This window comes from Amblyomma maculatum, chromosome 5 (genome assembly GCF_055883805.1).
Source record: "Amblyomma maculatum isolate TAMU_Amacu chromosome 5, ASM5588380v1, whole genome shotgun sequence".
NCBI classification, from domain to species: domain Eukaryota; kingdom Metazoa; phylum Arthropoda; class Arachnida; order Ixodida; family Ixodidae; genus Amblyomma; species Amblyomma maculatum.
The window spans coordinates 139,823,992-139,849,102 of NC_139348.1; the positions used below are offsets into that span (position 1 = coordinate 139,823,992).

A 25,111-nucleotide genomic window follows, 5' to 3' on the forward strand; every position below is an offset into this window, starting at 1 on the left:
TATATATATATATATATATATATATATATATATATATATATATATATATTGTTACGACGTTTATTTAGGCAGATCTTAGGCTGCGCTAAAGAATAGCACACAAGAGCGGGGCAGAACCAGCTTCCTCTTCTCCTTATTCCGCCAAATATCATCTTCCTTCAATAAGGACCGCGGGAAGTGCGTGACACTGCCCCCTTCGCAGACGATGCCCGCCGGGCGAGTCAAGGTTCGTCACGTTGATAGAAGGGCTTCATGCGGGCCACGTGGACTACTTGAGTCTTCCGAGAACGACGTCCTTGGGTGGTCACGCGAGAGACTACAAAGTTTACTGCGCTGAGGCGTTCCAATACAACGAAAGGGCCAGTATAGTGGTGCAACAGTTTCTGGCACAAGCCACGCTTACGCAACGGCGTCCAAAGCCACACCAAGTCACCAGGGACATAATTAACATCTTGATGCCGCTTGTCGTAGCGTTGCTTGTAGCGTTCCTGGGAGGCTAGAGTGCGAAGTCTAGCGAGTCGACGAGCTTCTTCAGCCAAAGAGAGAGTTTGCGCTAGTGAAGTTTCAGCAGGGAGTGAGAAAGGCAGAAACGTGTCCAAAGCGCTTCGTGGAGGTCGTGCATAGAGAAGAAAAAACGGACTGTAGCCTGTCGTTTCGTGCTTAGCAGTGTTAAATGCATACGTTATAAACGGAAGGACTTCATCCCAGTTTTTGTGGCGGGAGTCGACATACATTGCGAGCATGTTGCTAAGCGTCCGATTGGTGCGTTCGGTAAGACCGTTTGTTTGTGGGTGGTAAGGAGTTGAATGGCGAAAATGGGATGAGCAGAGGCGAAGAAGTTCTTCTACAACTTCTGCCGTAAACTGTCGGCCACGATCGCTTAATAACACACGAGGAGGCCCATGTCGAAGAATGATGGACCGTAGGAGGAACGCCGAGACATCAGAAGCAGTGGCTGACGGTATAGCAGCAGTTTCACAGTACCGCGTAAGATAGTCTACGCACACTATGACCCAGCGGTTTCCGTTGGAGGAACGGGGAAACGGTCCTAGAAGATCAATTCCCGCCTGTTCGAATGGGGTTCGTGGTGGCGTTATAGGCTGAAGATGACCCGGCGGTGAGCAGGTTGGGTGCTTGAAACGCTGGCACTGGAGGCAGCTGGCCACATAACGTTGAGTAGTTTGACGCATCTTCGGCCAATAAAAACGTTCCTTAGTCCTGTGCAATGTTCTTGCGAAACCCAAGTGTCCAGCTGTGGCATCGTCGTGCATTACCCGAAGAACCTGACACCTAAGGCTTGTAGGAACTACCAGAAGAAGCCGCGCACCTACTGACGAGTAGTTCTTCCTGTATAGTACACCGTCACGAATGCAGAATGAGGTCGTAGGGTTTCGGGAACTTGCTGCCTCAAAAAGCGGTGCCAACTCGTTGTCGTGCCGCTGCGCAATCTTGAATTCACCAACATCAGGGAAACTTGTAGAGATAGCAGCTATATATTCATCTAAGACCTCATTGTCGCAATCGGTAGTTTCAAGTGGCAACCGTGACAAGCAGTCAGCATCACCGTGCTTACGACCACTCTTAAAAGACACAGTAAAATTGAATTCTTGAAGGCGCAAAGCCCACCGCGCAAGGCGTCCACAGGGGTCACGAAGGTTTACAAGCCAACATAAGGAATGATGGTCCGTCACAATTTTAAATGCACATCCATAAAGATATGACCTAAACCGTTGCACACCGAATACAACAGCTAAGCATTCCTGTTCAGTTACAGTGTAATTACGCTCAGCCTTGCTCAAAGAACGGCTTGCATACGCAACGACATGTTCATTGCCATTGTGGCGCTGTATGAGCACAGCACCAATTCCAACTGCGCTGGCGTCAGTGTGAAGTTCTGTTGGAGCTGATGGACAGAAGTGGCGTAGTACTGGTCCTGATGTCAAAATAAACTTTAACTGACGAAAGGCGGAGTCACAATCGGCAGTCCACTTGAAAGGCACATCTTTTTGCAGAAGACAAGTAAGGGGATATGCTAGATCAGCAAACTTCGGAACAAAACGCCGAAAATAGGAGCAAAGCCCCCAAAAACTCCGGAGCTGTTTTAACGATTTCGGCGGTTTAAAACAAGTGACAGCTTCAATCTTTTTCGGATCAGGCCTGATTCCATCCTTGTCTATAAGATGTCCAAGTACCACAGTCTGGCGTTCTCCAAAACGACATTTCTTGGAATTGAGTACCAGACCAGCTTTCTCGATACACTCCAAGACAATCTCTAATCGACTGTTGTGTTCATGAAAAGTTGTCCCGAATATCACTACATCGTCCAAATAACACATACAAATGTGCCACTTCAGCCCGCGCAAAACTGTATCCATGAATCTTTCGAACGTGGCTGGAGCGTTACATAATCCAAACGGCATCACATTAAATTCATACAGCCCGTCTGGGGTGATGAATGCCGTCTTTTCTTTATCTTCCGGGTGCATGGGGATCTGCCAATAGCCTGATCGCAGGTCAACTGAGGAAAAATAGGAGGCGGAATGTAAGCAATCAATGGCGTCGTCAATACGTGGCAGGGGATACACGTCCTTCTTGGTGACAGTATTCAAACGTCGATAATCAACACAAAATCGCCATGTGCCATCTTTCTTTTTGACTAGAATCACAGGGGCAGCCCACGGACTAGACGATTCCTGAATGATGCCCTTATGCAGCATGTCACGAACTTGTTCTTCGATTGTTTGGCGCTCTGATGGGGATACACGATAAGGCTTCTGGCGGATTGGATCAGCAGTTCCTGTATTGATTCGGTGCTGAGTACGGGACATGGGAATCCGTGGTGGCGAGTCCCGAGAGAAATCGAAAGCCGCAGTATGTTTCGCCAGAACTTCCACTAAACTGTGACGGTCACTTGTTGGCAGGGATTTGTTAATCATGGCAAGAAATTTTGTCTCATCTTCTTCTGAGCATGCGGTAGGCTGGGAATTGTCTGTGCTGATCACGGCCACTGATTTAAAAGTGTCTTCGTCAAAGTTGGCAAGTTTTAGACCACGTGGTAATACAACAGGTTCGTTAGAGCAGTTAGTCGTCCACAAAGAAGAATGGCCATTCATGACTGAGATGATGCAGCGGGGAATCAGAATACTTTTCTTCGCGCAGTTGAGGGTGAGTGGTTCAACCACAGCGTCGAACGCATCACTGGCACAGCTGGAACTAACAACTCGTATAAACTGTGCTGACATTGCAGGAATGACTATGTCTTCCGAAACCGAAAGCGTGCTAGGATGGGTCCGCGAATTTTCACGCAAAGCAGATTCAATTCGAGTGCTCACAGAAATGTCTCCATTGCGAAAGTCGAGAGTGGCCCCACATTGCTCCAGAAAATCGAGTCCAAGAATTACGTCATGCGTTGATCGAGTAAGTACTGCGAATTCAGTTCGGAATGTGTGGCCGGCGATAACAAGATTCACGGAACAGACTCCAAGTGGGTTAAGCGGTTCGCCACCAACACCACATAATGTTGTCGTACTATCCCAAGCAAACATAATTTTACGACCAAGGCAGTTTTTAAAAGCGAGACTTATAATAGAAATAGTTGCACCTGTGTCCAACAACGCCATAGCACGTACACCGTCCACAAACACTTCAATTCGGTTCTTTAACATCAAAACGGGCAGAGGTATGGGTAAGCTAGAATCATTTGCGACCTCACCTCCATCGGCCGCACTCTCTAGTTTCCCGGAGGTGGCGAACGTCGTCGGGGAGAAGGGGATTGTCGTAGGCGCCGAGATGGTGGTGTCAGGCTACGGTCAGAGGCCGGTGATTCGTTTCGGTTCAGTACCATTCTGCGTTCTTGTCGGTTAGCTGTTGTTCTGTACTCATTCCGGCCAGGTGTTCTTCTATATGAATTATCATTGTCAGCAGGAAGCCTTGTACGGGAGTTCACCCATTGTCGGCGATACTGCTGGTACGGACGACGGTTGCGGCAAAAGCGGGAAATGTGGCCGATCATTCAACAGGTATAACACACTGGCGGCTCACGTTCGTTCGATGAATAAGGCTCATCGTCGCTTGTATTAAACGTTTCATGCTCTGGATGGTGTCGACGAGGAGGACGAGAGTGCTCGCTGTTGTAGGCGTTGATGTTGAGAGGCTGGATGTTCGGGCGATGAGCAGCAGAGCATCGGGTGTCCGAAGGAGACGTAGCAGAGGGATCATAACAGGTAGAAGATGGGCTGTCTGACGAAGAGGTGCCACTGTAGACGGGTCTGACATGGCCCCCAATATCTTGACGTCTCCGAAGCTCTTCGCGGACGATCTGGCGAATTGTATCTGCCAGGCTTGTCGTTTCAGACACATCCACACTAGCGACAGTTGTCACATTAGGCAGCCGACCAAACTTCGGAATGATACTGCGTCGCTTCAAAGATTCAAACGTGCGGCAGTGTCGTGTTACATCAGCGGTGGTATTCACATCCTCCTTGCAGATGAGAAAGTTGTACACATCTTGCGCTATTCCTTTGAGGAGGTGGCCAACTTTGTCTTCTTCTGTCATTCGGTCATCAACTATTCTGCATAGCTTGAGGACTTCTTCTATATAAGTTGTGCAGGTCTCCCCCGGTACTTGTGCTCGCTGAGCCAGAGTCTGTTCTGCGCTCTTTTTTCGAGCATCGGCATCGCCGAATCCCGCTCTCATTTCTTCCACGAAGCGATCCCAGGTGGTAAGGGATGCTTCATGATTGTCAAACCATGTTAGTGCAGTTTCTTCAAGAAAGAATACCGCATTCGCCAGCTTGGTATTCGCATCCCAGCGGTTGTATTTGCTCACCCGATTGTAGTGGGTGAGCCAGTCATCCACGTCTTCCCCAGGCTTGCCATAAAAGTGTCGGGGTTCCCGATACGGCTGTGGGGTGATCGGTTGTGCTGCTGGCATGGGCGGCGTTGGAACATCTGCTTGCGCCATCTCCGTCCGTAGTGGGGGTAGCCCAGCAATTCTTCTGCTCCGGCGAAGTAGGAGAGGTTCCGTGGTGATCTTTAGCCCGCAAACTCCACCACACTTGTTACGACGTTTATTTAGGCAGATCTTAGGCTGCGCTAAAGAATAGCACACAAGAGCGGGGCAGAACCAGCTTCCTCTTCTCCTTATTCCGCCAAATATCATCTTCCTTCAATAAGGACCGCGGGAAGTGCGTGACAATATATATCTTGAAGAGGAAGAAGTGCACGAGGAGCATGCCAGTTAGTGGCATCGTGATCGCTGCGCGTGTTGGACATGACTGAGTTCGCTGCCGCTGTGTTTGCCGCTGATCTGCCCAGTCCTGCTGATCAAGTCCTGTTGATCTGCTGAATAAACCCCCCATTCTCACAAAGAACCATAAAGCTCTACTGAAGATTTGAATATAGGTAAATAAGCAGTAATCACATTTATGGCCCTGGACTAAAGTTCTCAGCTACTCATGAGCCAGTAAAATTACACACACTATACTTCTTGGTTTTAATGTGGTCAATGTGCATTTGCCGAGCCAGATTTATCGCTTGGAAACTACAAAACTACAGAGGTCAGATTAATCGGTTGGTATAATGCTTCAACACAGAGGCTGGGGCTTTAGCTAACACATCTAGAGTAGCTACTGTATATCGTGTAAAATTTCAAATGTTTGCATCATATCGGCTAAAATTCCATCATAAATCCCTATTTTGAATTTTACGTGCAGTTCATATTCTTTTTTCCTTGATGAATACTGTTTACAATTAATTAAGAAGAAATGTCCTTTCTCGTATTTGAAGACTTTGGCGACTGCATCTGATCAATTGAACAGTTTAGTTCGCATAAAGTATTGGAAGGCCTCCTCGGTAACACACTGAACTGATGTCACCATATTTAAACAATCGACGGCATACCGTCATATTAACGTCTCTCTTGCACTGTAAAAGCAATAACGTGCATTGTTCTCAGAAAAGGCTACCTGATACTTTTCTATTTATTATTTACCTGAACGGTAATATATTGTTACGTGAAGGCTTAATGTATTAACAGGATGTTTACAATATTCTCATGATATAAATGTGTTGCGATTTAGCCGATAATGTACTGTTGATGCCTCTGACACTAATGCTTTTCATTCCCCAATGCTTCATATTTAAATTGTGTCCAACAAAAACGGCATTTTTTCGCCCTAAATAAAAGATTGACTTCATAAATACAGACTTGGTGAATAGTACACGATGATGTTCTTGTAAGGCTCCAAGAGCGTTATTGCAATAACGCTACCTTGAAGCAACAACTAGATGGCCCTAACAATTTCAGCATTGAACCTAACCCGTTTGGCATGACTAGGCACTACGACGTGTTTAAGACCAAGTATGCAAACAATACTTGTGTATCCTGTTGTATCCCCCGCAAGTTTCTGGTCCTTTTCCTTACAGCCTGTTCAGTCACCATAGCAACAGGCCGACACTGTCTGTTAGAGATAAGTCTACTCTGACATGCCATCTGCGCCTATTTGTTCCCTCCGTGCAGGTACAGGGTACTGCCATATGTCGTCAGGGACTCCAGTATTGTTTCCCGTCCGATACCCATTTTCTCAAAATCATGCCAGTCGCAGTGTTCATTTCTGTGCCACCGTTCCTGCCTGCTTTCAGCGAAAGAAAGCGTTTAGCCATGTGCAGGAGACGACACAAATTTTGCAGTTTTCTTTACAACTTTCCGATAAAGTGGTCAGTTGCGATATTTGCCTTCTAGATCTCATCGCAGGCCTATATACACTTCTAGGAGTGTTGTCTCACGAAAGCTTTAGTTGTGTAAGTTTACAAATTTTCACAAAGCATATTTTCGGTGAGCACTACAATGGGGACATCTGTCAGTCACTTGCAGCCGTTTGTGCAGCCGATGATGTAAAACTGAAGTCAGAGCCGCTTCCTCCCAAATCCGGCGCAAGGATACCTCCTCCTCCTGAGTTAGACAATAGGGATGAGAGTACAAAGACGAAAGAATTGCAGCAGTTGCTGCAGGTTCAAAAGGTGCTGTTGACACGTGCCGAAAAGTAGAACGCTCTATATTTCTTCTACTGCCGATGCAGCCGATGATGTAAAACTGAAGTCGGAACCGCTCCGTCTCAAATCCGGCTCAAGGATACCTCCTCCTCCTGAGTTAGACAATAGGGATGAGAGTACAAAGACGTAAGAATTGCAGCAGTTGCTGCAGGTTCAAAAGGTGCTGTTGACACGTGCCGAAAAGCAGAACGCTCTATATTTCTTCTGCTTCCATAACAAACACATCATTGTCGTCGTTAGTACGTGTACTTGTCGCGTGATCCGCAGGTATCAGCAACAAATGATCGTTTGCATATGCGCTTGACATTGGAAACTGCCGAATTATACCTTTTTCCTCCCTCTATTATACTTCGCTAACCTTGTGTTTAGCGCATCATAGCATTGATGGTTTTACCGCCCCTGAACGCATCGTAACTAATTAGCTGACAATGCACACAAGAAACGCCACCAGTAAACAGCGTGATTGAGGAGAACTTTGAAGCCCTCGAACTGACTGGGCTAGCGGCGAAGCCGCCACCACGTCGTAAAGTTCGGGCTTCCCCGCCGTCCAGACCCCCGCGTGCAACGCAGCCAACAGTTCAGCAAATGATGCCGCTTTTCAAAAAAGTAGGTCACGTACGCGCCGCGCGTGTGCGCATGCGTGTCTCTATGGGTATATCTCCCGTCTTGTCGGCACATAGTTTACCAAGCTGCTCATAGGTTACTGTGCAAAGGTTACTTGGCAATAATTTGATGGTAACATTTGAAATGCTTGAACATAGGCCGTTGTAACCTTTAGTCCGAGCAGAAATAAATAAAACATGACCAAAACATGAAAACTGTGACGTAACCTTTGCTACGTAGGTTACTGATGTCTAAAAGTTACATTGTAGGTTACTGTGTTTAGAGTGTACTACGTCCTAAAATTGAACCGACGGAGCACAATTAAGTTACTACTCAAGCAAACAATTATTTTTCGGCGTTTCACTTCAAACCAAACTTATACGATTTAGTTCACGCACGATATGGTGTCAGATATTGCAACGCTATTGGCCAAAAGAATAATTTAACAAATGTGGCGCTACTAGGGGCAGTCTTCTACCCCGCTACCACTCCGCGGATGCGGCGTCTTCACTCGCCATCCGCGGAGGGGTTCGTTCTCGAGGGTAGAAATCAGGAGCAAAACAGCGTGAGCACTGAAATATTGATCATTGCACTTGCAACTAATACACAGTGCGCCGGCTAGCTATAAAATATCAACAAGATTTTTCTTGCAAAAAAGCTACGCAAGAAAGGGCTTTTGTGTCACTGGCTGGGACAAGGGGTACAATGTTGGCGGCGAATCTTTGCTCTTGCTGAAAAATCCATCTCGCGTGCGCGCCGTATTTTTTGAACAAATCCTTACCCCAGCGTCTCCCGTGGGAGGTGGCGGGAATGTGCGGTAATTAACGGGTGCTTACCAGCTTGTAACCAAACGAATTGGGTTGCCGTGCATAACGAGTCCTCCCGTGTGCGCCGTTTGCCTTCCATCGGCCTCTGCCTTAACAGGTGGCGCGCTGCCAGCAGAGTCTAATACCCCTGTCAAGCGCGCAAAGTGCACTTACTGCGAGTGTCACTTACGAAAAGTGCACTCTACCGCTGCTAAACAGCGTAACATAAGTGCACTTGCCAAAGTGTGCACTCAGGTCGGAGTGCGTTCGCAAAACAAACTTCGAGGGCTGAGCGCGTAGCCTCGCCGGCAGAAATTTCTTCGTCACAAATGCATTATGTAATAAGATATGTATACAAGCTGATTTTACGTGCTTTGTACATATCTTCATTTGATGAAATGTTTTATAATAGCGACGGGCAAAATACCAAATAACAAAAACGTGATGTAACCGCGTACGCAACTTCCACATTATGAGTGGTGCGCTACTGCGGCTACGCCATTTTCAGTTAGGGGGCGGTTGTTATTGTTCATGGTGTTCGTTAATAAGGGGTCTACGAATAATAGCCCGGTGTCAAATTTTAAGCATTTTTTGAATGTTTTACTACTTTAAAAAGAAGTTCCTTGAACTTCGCGCTTGGAGGTTCCAATTCCTTTTTTAAAACATGTTTTTCAGTTGCTAGTTTCGTACCAACGAGTGCTTATGCTAGTGCACTTCGCTTTCTCGTTTAGCACTGCGTAGCGGAAAGTCTCTTTCAAGCGGCGAAGTGCACTCCGCGGAAGTGCACTTTAACTTGTACGCTTGACTGGGGTAATATACCCCAGTCAAGCATGCAAGTTAAAGTGCACTTCCTGGCTTCTTGTCTCTTTGCGGGGCTCCTCATAGAATTGTTGTTGGCGCACTCATCTTCATTTCTGCTGACCCCAAGGGGAGGCCCAAACTTCCTCTCCCAGCCGGCTTTGTTTCAACGCGCAATATGGGGGTGGTCGGTCACGGTGACAGAGGAGAAAACTATTTTTCCACAGAAATGTCGAGTTATTGGTTACGTGAGTTGTCCAAAAAATGACAAAAACGAGTGCTGGAAAGCGGTATCTTCAAAAATGACCTCACTACCGTAAAGTCATAGTATGGCAAAACTAAGCAAGGAAATTAAGAATTTGATGTCATTCAAGCTGACTGAAAGGTGGACGGTATTTTTTTATTCCATTGTTACTTAGCGGTATTCGCTGGTCGTGCTGCAGACGATGATGAGGTGCGACAGACGGCCAGAAGACGACGCTAAGATCTGATATGTCATCAACGTTAGTTGTGCGGACAACTATCGGACTTTTGATCTTCACCGTAACAACTCTTTGGAGGTGCTGGGTGTACATGTATATATATATATATATATATATATATATATATATATATATATATATATATATATATATATATATATATATATATATATATATATATATATATATATATATATATATATATCCCCAACGCTTTCCTTGGCCTCGCCGACTGTTGGCTTCTTTCCTTCATGTATTATATCGAGCACCCTCATTTTCCCTTAATTGATTTGCTTGTAGCTTACGGTGGTCTCGGTTCTGGCAGTCTTGAAGCAATGGGTAGCGTAAGAGGGTTCTAGCACAGCTTTCGCCCTCGCTCTTGATCACGTTCTACGTGACGCTGGCGGTAACAAAGGACGTTCCACGTCCGCCGCCTTGACTGAGGGTGGCGCTGGTGAACACTCTCAAGGTTCGTATACAGACAACATAAATACCCAAGAAAGTAGCAGGGGGGACAGCGGCCGATGTAGCTCAGTTGGAAGAGCACCGGACGCGTTATTCGCAGGTCGTGGGTTCGGTTCCCACCATCGGCATGTTTAATTATCTTTCCCATAAACAGATTACATTACTAATCTCTGTGATTATCCAATTAAACATTAAAAAAAAAGACAAAGTACCATCCCCAACGCTTTCCTTGGCCTCGCCGACTGTTGGCTTCTTTCCTTCATGTATTATATCGAGCACCCTCATTTTCCCTTAATTGATTTGCTTGTAGCTTACGGGGGTCTCGGTTCTGGCAGTCTTGAAGCCATGGGTAGCGTAAGAGGGCTCTAGCACAGCTTTCGCCCTCGCTCTTGATCACGTTCTACGTGACGCTGGCGGTAACAAAGGACGTTCCACGTCCGCCGCCTTGACTGAGGGTGGCGCTGGTGAACACTCTCAAGGTTCGTATACAGACAACATAAATACCCAAGAAAGTAGCAGGGGGGGCAGCGGCCGATGTAGCTCAGTTGGAAGAGCACCGGACGCTTTATTCGGAGGTCGTGGGTTCGGTTCCCACCACCGGCACATTGTTTTTTCTTCTACTTTGTGTTTAATTATCTTTCCCATAAACAGATTACATTACTAATCTATGTGATTATCCAATTAAACATTGAAAAAAAAAAGACAAAGTACCATCCCCAACGCTTTCCTTGGCCTCGCCGACTGTTGGCTTTTTTCCTTCATGTATTATATCGAGCACCCTCATTTTCCCTTAATTGATTTGCTTGTAGCTTACGGGGGTCTCGGTTCTGGCAGTCTTGAAGCCATGGGTAGCGTAAGAGGGTTCTAGCACAGCTTTCGCCCTCGCTCTTGATCACGTTCTACGTGACGCTGGCGGTAACAAAGGACGTTCCACGTCCGCCGCCTTGACTGAGGGTGACGCTGGTGAACACTCTCAAGGTTCGTATACAGACAACATAAATACCCAAGAAAGTAGCAGGGGGGACAGCGGCCGATGTAGCTCAGTTGGAAGAGCACCGGACGCGTTATTCGGAGGTCGTGGGTTCGGTTCCCACCATCGGCACGTTGTTTTTTCTTCTACTTTGTGCTTAATTATCTTTCCCATAAACAGATTACATTACTAATCTCTGTGATTATCCAATTAAACATTAAAAAAAAGACATAAGGTACCATCCCCAACGCTTTCCTTGGCCTCGCACGCCGACTGTTGGCTTCTTTCCTTCATGTATTATATCGAGCACCCTCATTTTCCCTTAATATATATATATGTATATATATATATATATGTATATATATATATATATATATATATATATATATATATATATATATATATATATATATATATATATATATATATATATGATGTCACACAACTTTCCCGATTATCTATATTATTCCGACAGTTTCGGACGGCGAACCGTCCTTCAAGGTAGAATTGAAGAAGGACAGACCTCAATTCTACCCTGAAGAAAGACGGTCCACCGTCCGAAACTGTTGGAATAAAATAGATAATCGGGAAAGTTGTGTGCCATCCTGTTCGAATTTAACTCTAGCTAATTAGTATATATATATATATATATATATATATATATATATATATATATATATATATATATATATATATATATATATATATATATATATATATATATATTTATTGCCGAAGTTATAGTCTGTACTGTGGAAGTGTGGCTGGTTAAAGATAATTGCCTCTTGTTTTGCCACGTGGAAACTATTGATGATCAAATGTTGTTAAATCGGTGTTTAAAAATTGGTGTATGATTGGTGTATAAAATACGCAAATTGACCCAATGACCGCATAGTCGATTTGCACAAAACTTATTTAGTGCTCTACTACATTTTGAAGAATGCGGGAAGTTAATTTTGAGCATTGTTTACACTCACACTCTGAAAGGTGCCAGTTCGAATCCGATTCAAATCTCGACCTCTCCGAATCTCTTCGTTTTTTTGTGATATGCAGATGTACAGATATCTGCAGAAAAAAGTAAAATCCAAACATGAAATGCATTCCTACACTCAGGCACCATTTCTTGACTTCACATAGCCTCGCGACAGTCCATCGATAGGAGGACGCTGAAGTTGTCATCTCGAAGGGGGCGCGTGTCCTCGCCGGCGTGCCATCTGGAGTACAATGGCGTTACCCTACTGAAAAAATTATATGAGGAAAAACCTCACATTTTCTCACACAGTCTCACTCAATTCACATAAGAAATCACATACACGTCGCATATAATCGCACAAGGCCTCATAGCTTCTTGAACATTATCATAAATTATGTACGATATTTTTGATAATGATGTGAACCATATGAGAGTCTATGCGATTAGATGAGATTTTATGAGGTTATTGTCACATAGAACGTTTGGTATTTCAGTAGGGTAGTGCGGCGGCTAATGCTATGCTTGTATTATAATGGAAGAAAGAAAAAGGCATCACAAGGTAAAGTATATTTTATAGCCGTAGTAAAATGCAACCGAGATAAGGACAGCCCACGGTATTTTACACAGAAGTGAAAGAGGCATGACCAGACGCGTTTACTGGCATGTGCTGCTGCTCAGACAGCCGGATGCATCTTAGAACTCTTCACCGAGGACGAGGCAGTCGGCCTCGTGTTCAGGGGTGTGGAATCTTTCCCAGAAGAAGTCGCTAAGCATGCGCACCATCTGAGACCTGCTGTAGGCGCCGAACCAGTTGTCGTAGGAGCAGTGGTTACCATAGTCATCTTTCTGCAAGCTGTAAACGGCCAGACTGTAATGTATGTCAGTGCTGTTCCGTTTGACACTGCACAGCTGTAAAGAGCACACAGATAAATCACTACAGAATCGGAGATGTTTCAGATTGAAGCTAGCGAAAGCTATGGGTGCCTCGTTGATCAAATGGGTTTAGAAAGGAGGACGCTGAACATAAAGCTCCTTAAACTCAGACGTTTTAAATATATCGGTGCATGATGTACTCCCACAACTACAAATCGCAGTTGGCGGCCTTGCATATTATTGCTGAGCTGCTCTAGGCCACCTATCATTGGAATATTAAACATCCCTATTGAGGCAGATGGTTCTTGGACTGTAGGGAATGTCTGTTGGAAATTTGTACCTTCAATGTGATAGCTATTTGTGTCCAACAGCCCTTAGTCGAAAGTAAGACCCAGATAGCGTTTAACAAACCATGTTTCACGTTCGCAGAGCGTAGCTGTCGTTAATGCAGCGCATGATTTGCAACGCACAAGCCGATTGGCCAGAATACCAATTAAGCACTGAATCTTTGAAGATGATCATGTCGTGAGGCACTGATTACAGCGGACTTGCAGCGCTAGTATTGAAGCAGTGGCAGAAATATGTAATTATTTAATTTATCACGACGAAACGCAACTAAATTCATGGCGTCGATATTTAGCGTCAACCTTGCTGCCACCAACGTCAAACATCTGGTCAATTTATGCGCGTTAGCCGGACAGACCAACATGACACGAATTTAAATGCGAGTCTACCCGGCCTTCAGCGCTGGCCAACAAGTCGAACTCTTTTAGGAGCTGTAAAATGCGTTTTGGGAAACATCATTCTCGATTTTATTTTGTTTATTGGCATGCCCTGAACCGAAAATTTGTCACAGACAATATAGCCGCAAAATAAGTGTAGAGCAAGAAGAATACACACGGACTGTTTCCTTTCAAGACTGAATTGCATCACTCTGAGGTATCGAAACACCAGTAGTAATTATGAACATTGTTTATAATACGACATAAATAACTTGATGCTTCACATCTGTGGTTAAATGAAAACATCGCCGTAAATTTCAGCCGAGCGGACAATATTTTCTCATTACCTGCTGCCGCAGGAGGGGTTTGCAACCTAGGAGTTTGCATCTAATCCTTTTGGATGCGGCCGACATACTGTCGCCCTTCTCTCTGCCAGCGGCCTTGACTTCACGCAGGAATTCTACGGCCGCCCTAAAGTTGGATTCTTTGGAAATCGGCGGCCTTGTTTTTCTGGGAACGTACGTTGAACAAATCTTATCAGCGGTTTTGCCAGCACCAAGTATTTTCTAATTTTCTCGTAGGTTCGATAAAGGGAGCGACGTTGCCTTTATGTCAAATATATTGGCCGCAGAAGTGCAAATTCAAGCCGACACGCTTCAATGGGACAAATTACGAGAAAGCAAGTCATGGAGTCAATACGTAGCTATCTTGGTGTGCGTAAGACGCCTGCATAAACCCAGAGTGTCTGAGGCGTGCTCGCTCCTGGCAACGAGGAGTGAAAGTGACGATCAGTCACATTCCGAGGAGTGGTATATAAGAACGGTTTAACTTCTGCCAGGACCCTGACAGTCTTACCTATAGCGTGTAATTCATAGGGTTGAAGACGAAGTGCGCGTTCGTAGAAAGCAGCATGACGGGAACACGCTGATCGCCGAAGCTACATACGCCCGCCGTAAGTACAGCGAATATTGACTGGGTAGCATTAGACACGACAAGGACGCGATAAAAACAAAAATATAAGCTCTCCATATATAGATTAAAACTTTCGGTGATCTTCAGTTATTACCTGCTGTAATGATCAAATATATATAAAACTAAATTGGAGATTTATGTTATCAGCACGTGGCAATCTTTTCTGCGTGCTCCTCAGTATGTTTCCTCTCGGCCATATTATTGTTTAAGTTCAAGGGGACATGCCAGAATCATGGGTTCTCTCGGAAAATGTCGTCAGAGCGCTTGCTAAGTTTCTTACGTCGTGTGGCGACCGACGTGTTCGCTTTGTTGAAGAAAGATGATGCAGTCCATATCGACCAAGTTAAATCAAATCAGCTAAATATGTACATGATATCAGCGGAAGCTTCCATCCGGAGTTTCGAAGAAAGTGAGAAACACAGAATATAGTAGTGAACAGAATATGCTGATAAGCATGTCGAGCTTTCGTGAATGGGACAAACAACGAAAGTTTAGGTAACCACGAAGAGGTTCGGTAGTAGTCGAGGCATAAGTACGTGACTATGGCCGCTGAGGTAGCCGAGGCGTTTTTGAGGCGTCGTAATAGAGAAACTAGGGAAGTTGAAAATGAGGAATCTGGTATTAAACTTAAGAAGCCGAAGTACACGCCCATTAGGGGAAAAAATAAAGTGCGGCGCAGAGGCGAGTTAACCCAGTTCAACCGAACATAAGGAGACGACAGTGGTTAAAGCCGAACGCTGCTAGAGGTTTGAGGCAAGACTGTCGGGCGTGTGGTACACGTGGTAGAAGACACGCCACCTTTGGATGCAGTGTCTAGCAGATGCTGTTTTTCGCATTATTCAGCAGTGAGAACAACATGAAGCTTCTCGAGACCTCCTTGTAAAGGGAAACAAGTGAAAAGTGCTTTGAGGAGGTCTTTGACCACTTCACGGTTAGTGTATGACACGTTACACACTAGGCGACACTAAAGGCAAAGTAAAATGTTTCTTTAGTTGGCTCTACAGATTTAACGCGACAGCGTTAAGGAGCTCGTGTCGCAGAAAAGCCGGTGTCGTCGGCGTTGGCCGTGAGCGATAAATCCCGGCATGCACTTCATAAATAAAAAGCAACTTCCAAGATGGGTTGGGTGGGAATCGAACCAGGGTCTCCGGAGTGTGAGACGGAGACGCTACCACTCAGCCACGAGTTTTTTTTTTTATTGCCTGCTTAGACATACATCGCTACACAACAAAAGTGAAAGAACACTTGAGAAGAATGTACATAGCGTCGGTATGGGCTAAAACTTCCAGCCAAACCTTGACTGATGTAAAGGGGCTAAAAACTCTTCATGTGCATAAGGGGCTCAATTCTCGATGATACCCATTCGGGCACCGGGTACACATTCTTGTGGGTTGTCACGAACGCCGCAACGGATTCGCAGAACTACTGGCGTGCCGCGGCCTTGCATTAATGTCGGCGTATCGCGCTGCAATGCAGGCTTTCCATATACAGTGCAATCCCATCAGCATTACTGCGTCGAAAGGGAAGCCTTCATCATTTTCCACAGCTAGGAAACCAATTCCTCGGGGGTCTAGTGGCAGGTCTTTTCTCAGTGTTCTTTGCAGTATGTCCCAAAAGAACACGCCACCCAAACACTCCAAGAAGACGTGCTCGACGGTTTCGGGCTTTCTGCATAAAAAACAATGCACACCCCAGGGAACGTACAGTGTCTTTTCCTCCATCCAGGTTTTTACCTCTAAGGTTCCGGTGTGGAGCCTAAAGAAAAAGGACTTTGCGCCTGGAGCCACATGCATTCTCTTTACGCGCTTTAAAACGTCGCTACCGGGATTGGCACTGTACATGGTGCGATACAGTGGTACAGGAAAAACTACGTCTGCAAGGTCCTTGTACAACTTTTTGCGCTTTACTACAGCTAAATAATCGCGTGAGAATCGCGCACTTAAGAAATTACAGGCCGCTACGACCTCCTTGAGAAAACCAACAACACGTGCTGTTACGTATTCGGTAGAAACAACAAAATCGGGTAGGAGTTTGGTTAATCTGATCTGTAACACAGTGCGTAAAAAAGGGTCCTTCACGTCTCGAAGGAAGCAGAAACGATTAATTACCTGCCGCAGGTATAAATGCGACAGCACTGTGTGCAATGTGTTTTTTGTTAGTAAATTGTGGTATGTGCTAAGTGTTCTGCACTGCTCGCGCGCTAATGTGCAAAAGTTTCACCGCATATTCGCTGTCTTTGTGTGGGGGTGGGTATGGGAGAGGACAAACCGTACAAACCTCTTCCGTAGTGTTGGCACTCTGCCACGAGTTTGATGCTTGAAAGCGGTACAAAAGCGCTTCTAGTGAATGCGGTGTTGCCTTAGAAACGTGTCGTAGAACGTTATACTGCTGTGTATATCGGTAATTATGAGCATGTTACTTACAGAAGTCGCAGTTACACGAGTAGCGAAGTACGTTTCCGCTACATTTCTTCTGCGCTCTGCGCACATGCAGAGCCATCTTGCGGCAAACACAGAAGAACCCCTCCTCGCAATGTGCGGCGCTGCCCCGACACGTGGCGCGCCACACGCCCCTGACGTTTCGCCGTGCACCCTCACGGGTTGTAGAATCAAGCGTCTTTCCTTTCTTTAGATCACTATCTTCGCTCACCCGCTTCTCCCCTTCGGGCCGCGCGGGTACCGGTGCGAGGATGCCCCAATACCCTTGCGTTTAATTTTCTCGCTCTCTCCCCTTCAAACATCCAGCGTGCGTCACTCGAACAGTGGTGTTTAGGCGACGCGGCTCCTCTTTCCGCTCACAGCACGATTGCTAGGTGCAGCGTCTGATGCCGGACGTCTCTGATGTGATCGCTGCGCCGTAGCTTTTCTGCTGGGAAAGCGTCCCCTGCGATGTGTGCCGAGCTGTTTCCGAGGGATCATGCTTCTGCGTGGTGCTCCCAAGCGAGATAGAGGACGATCCCATCAAGGCGTCAGCCCCATGATCGCGTCCGCCTTCATGGCGCGTCACTACCCGGCTTTCTCCCTCCGAGACACCGAGTTCTTTGGTTCGTTCCGCTTGCTCAGACGCACGTTTCGTTGCCGCGCCGAACGCTGCGTTGCTCGGCGCTCACCGCGTGATTCGTGAGTGCAAAGTCCGACGCGGGGCGCCTCATCAGTGATTGCTGCGCCGTAGCGCATTGTCTTACACTCCTTGGCAGGTCGACGGGTGTTGTATTGCAGGGCCTTGCGCGCTCGCTCTTGAGACTCGTGTGATGGAAGCGGCGCCGTCTACCAGTGCCGGTAGCGCTGGGCGGTGCGAACGAGGTGCAATAACGCTATCGCGTTCCACTCTTGAAGGCGAAGCTTAAGCGTCCTCCAAATTTTTCTTTGTCACGTGGATAGTGCGCACTGGGATATTCATTGTACTTACCTTAGCTCGGAGACTTCCTTCGGTGTCCCATATTTGCAAAGTTCCGTACATTTCGTCGTAGACGAACTTAAAGTGGTACGTGGAGTTGTAATCGACATCTCTAAATAAACCGCTTCCGGGTCTGTGACAGAACTGTTTGGAAAAAAATAATGCTTACTGTGATAATTTCGAGTGCGGAAACAGTATCAGAGATGCAAATGATCTCAACTGGCACTTTAAAGTTCTTTCTCCTTCACCACTCGGCCATGCCCCTTGTAACAGGGTACCTCGCTGCTAGTCGCGAGTAACTTCTTTTGCAAAGAGGTTTTCCTCTCCGACACCCTCAACCTAAGGGAGTATGCACCAACATCACAGAGGCTGGCAATTTTTTTTAAGAGCAGTGTGAAAGGCCGTCGTACTATCAAAACAGGTTATGTCCCCTGCTTACACCTCTAGTGTTGAATGTACACGCTAAACAATAAAATGGCATTCTTGACGTCCCATAACCTCCCCTCCCCCCCCCCCCCCCCCCCCACTCCCGCACGTAACATGTAGTAATGGCTTTGCGCCGTGGAATATACGGTCGCGCTGAACTCACACCCATTGCATGCGCCTTTTGATGTCACCTTAACTGAGAGTCACCAGCAAAAAAATGACCATGTAGTTCGAAGTGCCGGCACTTCTTGCTTTCTGTTACTTTTCCATTGCCGGTATTGCCGTTAATGAAACTATTTTGCTACATTATCACTAGCATCAGCCAGACTACGCTCACTACGCTTTACGAAGACGATACTTCATCCGCCAGCAAGCAGCAGAAGCTCTGCTGCGCTGTTACGTCATCCTGGCGTTCGTATTGTGCCAGGATCCGCGTTTCGGATGTTGAGACCTACTCGTCTACTTTCTCTATGTTGAAGAATATAATGGAGGCACTGATAGATGAATGAATTAGGAGGAAGAGCAATTGCGTGCATCTTGCCGTACCGCGGAATTGTTTCGGGTTCGGTTAGGGTTCAGGTTCAACGCTGCGTTCAACGAAAGTTCTCTGGTGAGTGCGCCAGGTATACGCTGCGTTAAGTGTACATACTGCCTGCTTTCCCTTATAACTTTCACAGTTTTGACGTGCTGTTGGAGTACTGGCATACAGGCTGTAGCAGTGCTAACATTTCTGAGAAAACTTTCTGTAAACAAGTAATATGGGAAAATTAGACACAAGGTTTCACGGCAGCGTTGCATAGAGGGCTTGAGAATTGGCACAACCCCGATGTAAGAATAGATGACTTACTCAACCACCAGCCTTATCGCATTTCTGTTATCTTGAAGTTTTGGAAGAATCTTCGCACTGTCCATATCAACCTTCAGTGTCAGGCAAAAAAATCCCACTTTATGCGCAAAAAAAGAAATTATGCAGTTTTAACAAGATACGGATAAACCATGTATCGAACTGGCATGGAACTACTACTTGCAATCGTTTGTTTTGGGTTTAGTACCGAGATGGCGAAAAGAATAAGGGGTTATTTCGGTTCCTGTTCAGGGAAAAGTATGGGTTTCGTTCTGGGCTCGGTTCTGGTTCTACACACCGGATGCAGGATCTTTAGGGAGCTGAGCGGAAGAAGCGTGCTAAGCCTAAGGTGGAAAATGAAAATTAGTCTTATCGCAACCTGAGAGCATCAGTATTTTTCTTCTCTTTCTGCCGATGCTCTTTCCCGTTACCCGCTCCCAGAATCGCCACCTAGTGCTGCTCCAGATCGCTACGCCATTATTTCACGCCAGCAAGCAGATCCCTACTGCCGTTCCCTAATCGACCTTCTCACCGGTTCTTCTCACCCTCCTACCGCTAGGATGCGCAGGCAGCTCCAAAAGTTCAAACTTGACAACGGCGTGCTCTCCCGTTATATTTATTGCTCTGAAGGCATCCGTTGGGTCCCCGTTATCCCGAGAGCGCTTCGCACTCGTATCCGCTCTCCACGATGATGCTACAGCCGGTCACTTAAGCTTGCATAAAACTTACCACCGCGTGAAAACCCGTTTGTTCTGGCCAGGCCTCGCCTCAAGCGTGGCAAATGCGTCGCCTCTTGTCTGCCATGCCAGCGCCGCAAACGGCCGACTTCTCCTCCTGCAGGCCTACTACAGCCGCTTTACCCTGGTACTCCTTTCGCCGTTGTTGGCATAGACTTATACGGGCCACTTCCATTGTCCGCACGAGGTAATCGCCGGGTCGTCACCGCCGTCGACCACCTAACACGCTACGCTGAGACCGCTGCCCTGCCTAATGGCTCAGCATAAGGTCGGTCGCGACCTCATGTGCTGAGCCATTGGGCCCCTCAAGTGGTTCTCAGCGACCATGGCTGGACATTTCTGTCGACGATTGTAGCCGAAGTCCTTGAGGCCTCAACCACACATCACAAATTGACCTCCAGTTATCACCCGCAGACCAATGGGTTGACTGAGCTGTTTCACCGCACGCTTTCGGACCTTTTGTCTATGTACGTCGCCCAGGACCACCGAAACTGGGACATAATACTTCCTTTTGTTACGTTCGCCTACAATACGGCTGTACAGCGGACCACAGGTTACACCCCGTTTTTACTCGTTTAAAGCCGTTCTCCCGCTACCCTTCTTGATGCCTCTTTCCTTTTTACACATGCCAGTTCCTCATCCTCTCTTCCTGACCAGTTCCTTTCCCGAGGGGCCAAACCTCGCCGGCTTGCTCGCGTCAACACGGAAGCTAGCCAGGAAGACCGCAAGTGCTGCTATGATGCAACCCACCGCCAAGGTTCGTTCTGTTCCGGCGACGAGGTGTTACTTTGGACCCCATTACGCACTCCTGGCCTTTGTGACAACTTCCAGCACCGTTGAATTGGTACATACACTGTTCTTGCAAATACCTCCCCGGTCAGCTATCGCGTCTTCCCTGTTTATCCTCCTCCGGACAGTCGTTACCGTGGCATTGAAGTTGTCCACGTTTCACGCATAAATCCTTTTATTCGGCGCTATCCTGCGGACTAATTGCGGCCAGGCTGGCTGCTTCAACTGCGCTGGCGAAAGTGTGAGCACTGTGTGGCGCTTCATCTTCCACATGGCCGAACGTGCTGCTTCGTCTTCATCCTGCTCTCTCTTGTAAATACCCATCGCCATCGCGGAGTGTGGCTGGCTACAGTGTGCGACCAGGGCTTCAGGTCTCCAATAAAACCTGATCTGCCAATTCCGACCTTCGCGTTACCTTACAATATATATATATATATATATATATATATATATATATATATATATATATATATATATATATATATATATATATATATATATATATATATATTGGAAGCGCGGCCAGCTTTGTTGCACCTGGGTGCTGGTATTATGGCAAAGCCTCCTGCTATCCCCTTGTCTCTTAACTAAATTTTGTCAAAACACCTAATTCGGAAGTATTAATTCATTTACATCCACCCAAGCGTCGCCATATGGCAATAAAAAATCTTACAAACTGAGCAGTTAATAACTCGCCGTAGTGCAGAATTCGAACCCGGGACATAGCATTCACTGGACGGTCGCTCTACAAACTGAGCTATCCAGGACGATCAGGAGATCTGATGGTAGGGCGAGAGCGAATTGGTCATTAACTCGAAGTGGGGACGGTGTTGATTGAATGTTGAGGCGAAATCCTTTAATGACTCATTCTTGGGGCCACGATTGCATCCTTCCGTAACGCTTTCGTGAATTGATAACAATAAAGACAGTATAAAAAAATTAACTGCACCAGATAGAGGAGAAAAAACTGAACCTAGAAGCCAAGTTTGATGACTGCAGAGGAATTATAGTCAAAAATGTCAAATTTTCTTCGAAAAAGCGTGCGGACGTCAATATATCCACAGGACCGGTGCGACGTCTCATCCATCGGAAGTCATCTCTGGCCATGTCGAAAACAAGAACTGACGTCACGGTGACGTCATATACGGCCATGATATCACGACTGGTCTTTACGTCACCAAGCAATTCAAGTATATACGCCGGAACACAGACGAGCGTCTGCAAAGTTATACAGAGATTCTTGAAAATTACAGGTTAAGCAGGAGGCTGGTGACACCCCCGGATAAAAGTATAAACAATAGGGAGGCAGTCGCACTGCGGCGCCTGCAAGCTGGGAACTTTGTAATCCCGGTCTGGGCATATTATGTTCAGATGGACGATAGAGAAAACGATAAATGCAAGCACTATGGGAAGAGAGGGACCTTCGACCATATAATCTCAGAATGTGCTAGCTCCCCAGGGGCTAAAGCAAATATAAATTGTAGAGAAGCCTGGGAAGCCCTGCTGCGGAGCGAGGTCCCTGCTCTACAGCAAAAATCCATCCACCTGGCGGAAGAAGCCGCGAAGAACCAAGACCTCCTTGCCTGCTTCTGATCGCGGAGCTCTCGTCTCCCGTCCCTTAGGCCGGCGTGCCGAGGGCGGGGATCGGAGGCCTCCTTATCTGGCGGAAGAATAAAATTATCATCATTATCTAGCATATACGAAGCTGGCTCCTCCGGCCGTCCGAGATGTCCGTGTAGCGCCCTTCATTCGATGCTTCCTCGAACGCCGCACCACACAGCTTACAGAAGACGCAATACAGCAGGCATCAGCGGCTTTTCAGTTTGGTTTACATAGGAAAGAAAGGGCGCTGTATCTGTCACAGTTGCGTGCCGTAAGAAAATGGAGGAAGTTGGGAGTGAAAAAGAGAAAGAAGTGGCGTAGCGGAGGGCTTCGGAACACCACGCAACAGTGGCTTTCGGCTTATCGCATTTTAATGGTCCAAAATTCCCCCTGGAATTCTTAGTACAGCTTTCCTTTGTAGCCGTATGGCTGCACTTGGGCGGATGTAAATGAGTAATTACTCAGTTACATTTTCATTCTCCCCAGAGGGATTCCCTTAAATATTCCACCGGTACATTCTCCTAGCTCTTTTAAAACGGAATCTTCACTGTGTCATGTATCGCCCCTGCACAACCTGGCAGCTCGCTTAACCATCCACGAGCCTGATGTCACTTTGGGGCTTTTAGATTAATCATGACACCACCTGTGGTGTACCATCGCTTCACATTTGGCCTCTTAACTCTGACTTTTGATTCTCGAGGGGAGATTAAGAATGAAAATGATTGATGGTGATAGGTAATCAATAAAAGTTATAAATAGACATTGATAGAGGTAATGACTAATGCTAATGACTAATAATGGTTAATAATGACTAAAATGATTTGTAATGACCGGTATATCGAACTATGACATGTAATGACCGCAATTGATTAGAAATTAGTACAAGTACATTTGACGGCAGACACAGTAACACGCGTTCCGCTTTCTAGCAGTTGGCGGCTTCCTTGACCCCATATTACCGGCAATCTAAATGCTGAAAAACCGCGTCTGCCGGTGTCTAAACCTAAACCTAACTTAACAAAGCCAAGAAAAAAAGACTCTTTAGGTTCGCCTAACCAGGTTTAGCAGGGCTAAATTTCAGCGATTTTTTTTTCTTCCCCCGTCGCCCGTCGCTTGCACAGTCCTGCGTGGCACCTTCATGGCTATTCCTGCGTGCCTGCCCAATACTGGTGATGACCCGGCAATTTGCTTGCTGGCGTGAATTAAATAGCCAAACCAAGTCTCTCTTGGCTACTCCAAATTTAACTGCACTTCAGACTGAGCGCGTGTGTGGATCGCAAGGAAGAACGGTGCAATGACTGACGTGAAGTCAAGCTGCTTCTGTTTTGTCTACTCTGAGTAGCTCGTCCCCTTACCACTGGTGAGAATGAAACTGATTATGCTCATGTCGTACCTTCTCGGATTTCGCTACGCTCTCATTTAATAGCGTTTTACCCTATATATATCTGCAGTTTTCAAACCTCGATACCCTCTTTATCTTGTCTTACAACTTGAAATTGGTGAAATAGTCCTGTCTCCTTACCGTCCACTGTCCACTTGTGTATGAAAACTTACGTAATTAACAGCTGCATATGGTTCAATGCGGTCGTATTTACAGTCCAGGAACAGCTTGGAGGCGCTGGTTGGAAGATTTTTGTAATCTGTCACCTCGTAAGCATATACTGACACTGATACTGACAATGCCAGAGCAGCAGGGAACTTCAGGATTCTCAGCTTCCGGATGGAGTCCACTGCCTGGCCCTGCAAATTGTGTGAGAAGGCGTTTTTTGATCACCACCTCAAAGTAGCAGAGAAGCAATTACTCTTTATTAACATGTCGCACAAGGACGTATTTACGAGCGTCTCTTGAAGAAGGTGGTTATATTTCCGCAATGCTTCTTTTGAGAAGGCACATGAAATGAAACACAGAAACATTTATTGCTGTTTTCCGCTTCCACTCTCTGAAGCTCATATTGAGGAATCGAGTCGAAGGACACCGTTTTATAGTGCACGAATCACGGAAAACTGGAGCGCGTTACAATGTTTTCCCTTCTGTCGGCAGTTTCTTGCGCAAGCAATTAGGTGGCGTGCAATGACCCCTAGCTGCGAGCACCAAGTATATTTTTCTATTTTTATGGTTAGTTTCGCTCTTAAAGTGGAAACGTGAAGCGTGTACATCAAACCAAGCAGCACTTTGTTACTGCTGCGCGCTGACAGTCGTATCTGATGAGAGCGGAGGGAAAGCATATCGGTGCAATCTTTACCGCTCTAGTTGCGTTGCTTATACTGGTACTGCAGTTCGCAAGCAGCTACCTGTGCGGCGCGCAGAACCAATTTCTTTAAACCTTACGTTTTGAAGATAATCGAGATAAGGAGAAAAAACTAGAAGTTAGCCATCTATTTATTTTCAAGATTCCTGACTGGATTCTGTGTTCAGTCATGCAAATTCATGGCAGTAGATGACACAGGAAGCAAACTGTCCATTTAAAGGAGGTGAAGTAAATAAAAATGCAGTAAAGAAAGATGAATTTATTACGAGGGCAGGGGTATGATAAGTGCATGATGTTTTAAGGGTCTATGGTATTCGATGCGAGAAGAATTTGCTCCATGACGGCGGCGAA

General features: G+C 46.3%; 1 long non-coding RNA gene and 1 other non-coding gene across 3 annotated transcripts in view; both read left to right on the forward strand.

The window, feature by feature from the left end:
* Positions 1 to 25,111, forward strand: part of LOC146189737 (uncharacterized) — a 190,410-nt gene that overhangs the window by 139,015 nt on the left and 26,284 nt on the right. The gene's annotated exons all lie outside the window — the stretch shown is intronic.
* Positions 10,738 to 10,810, forward strand: TRNAK-CUU (transfer RNA lysine (anticodon CUU)). The gene has a single exon. It is a non-coding gene; the product is annotated as a tRNA-Lys (tRNA).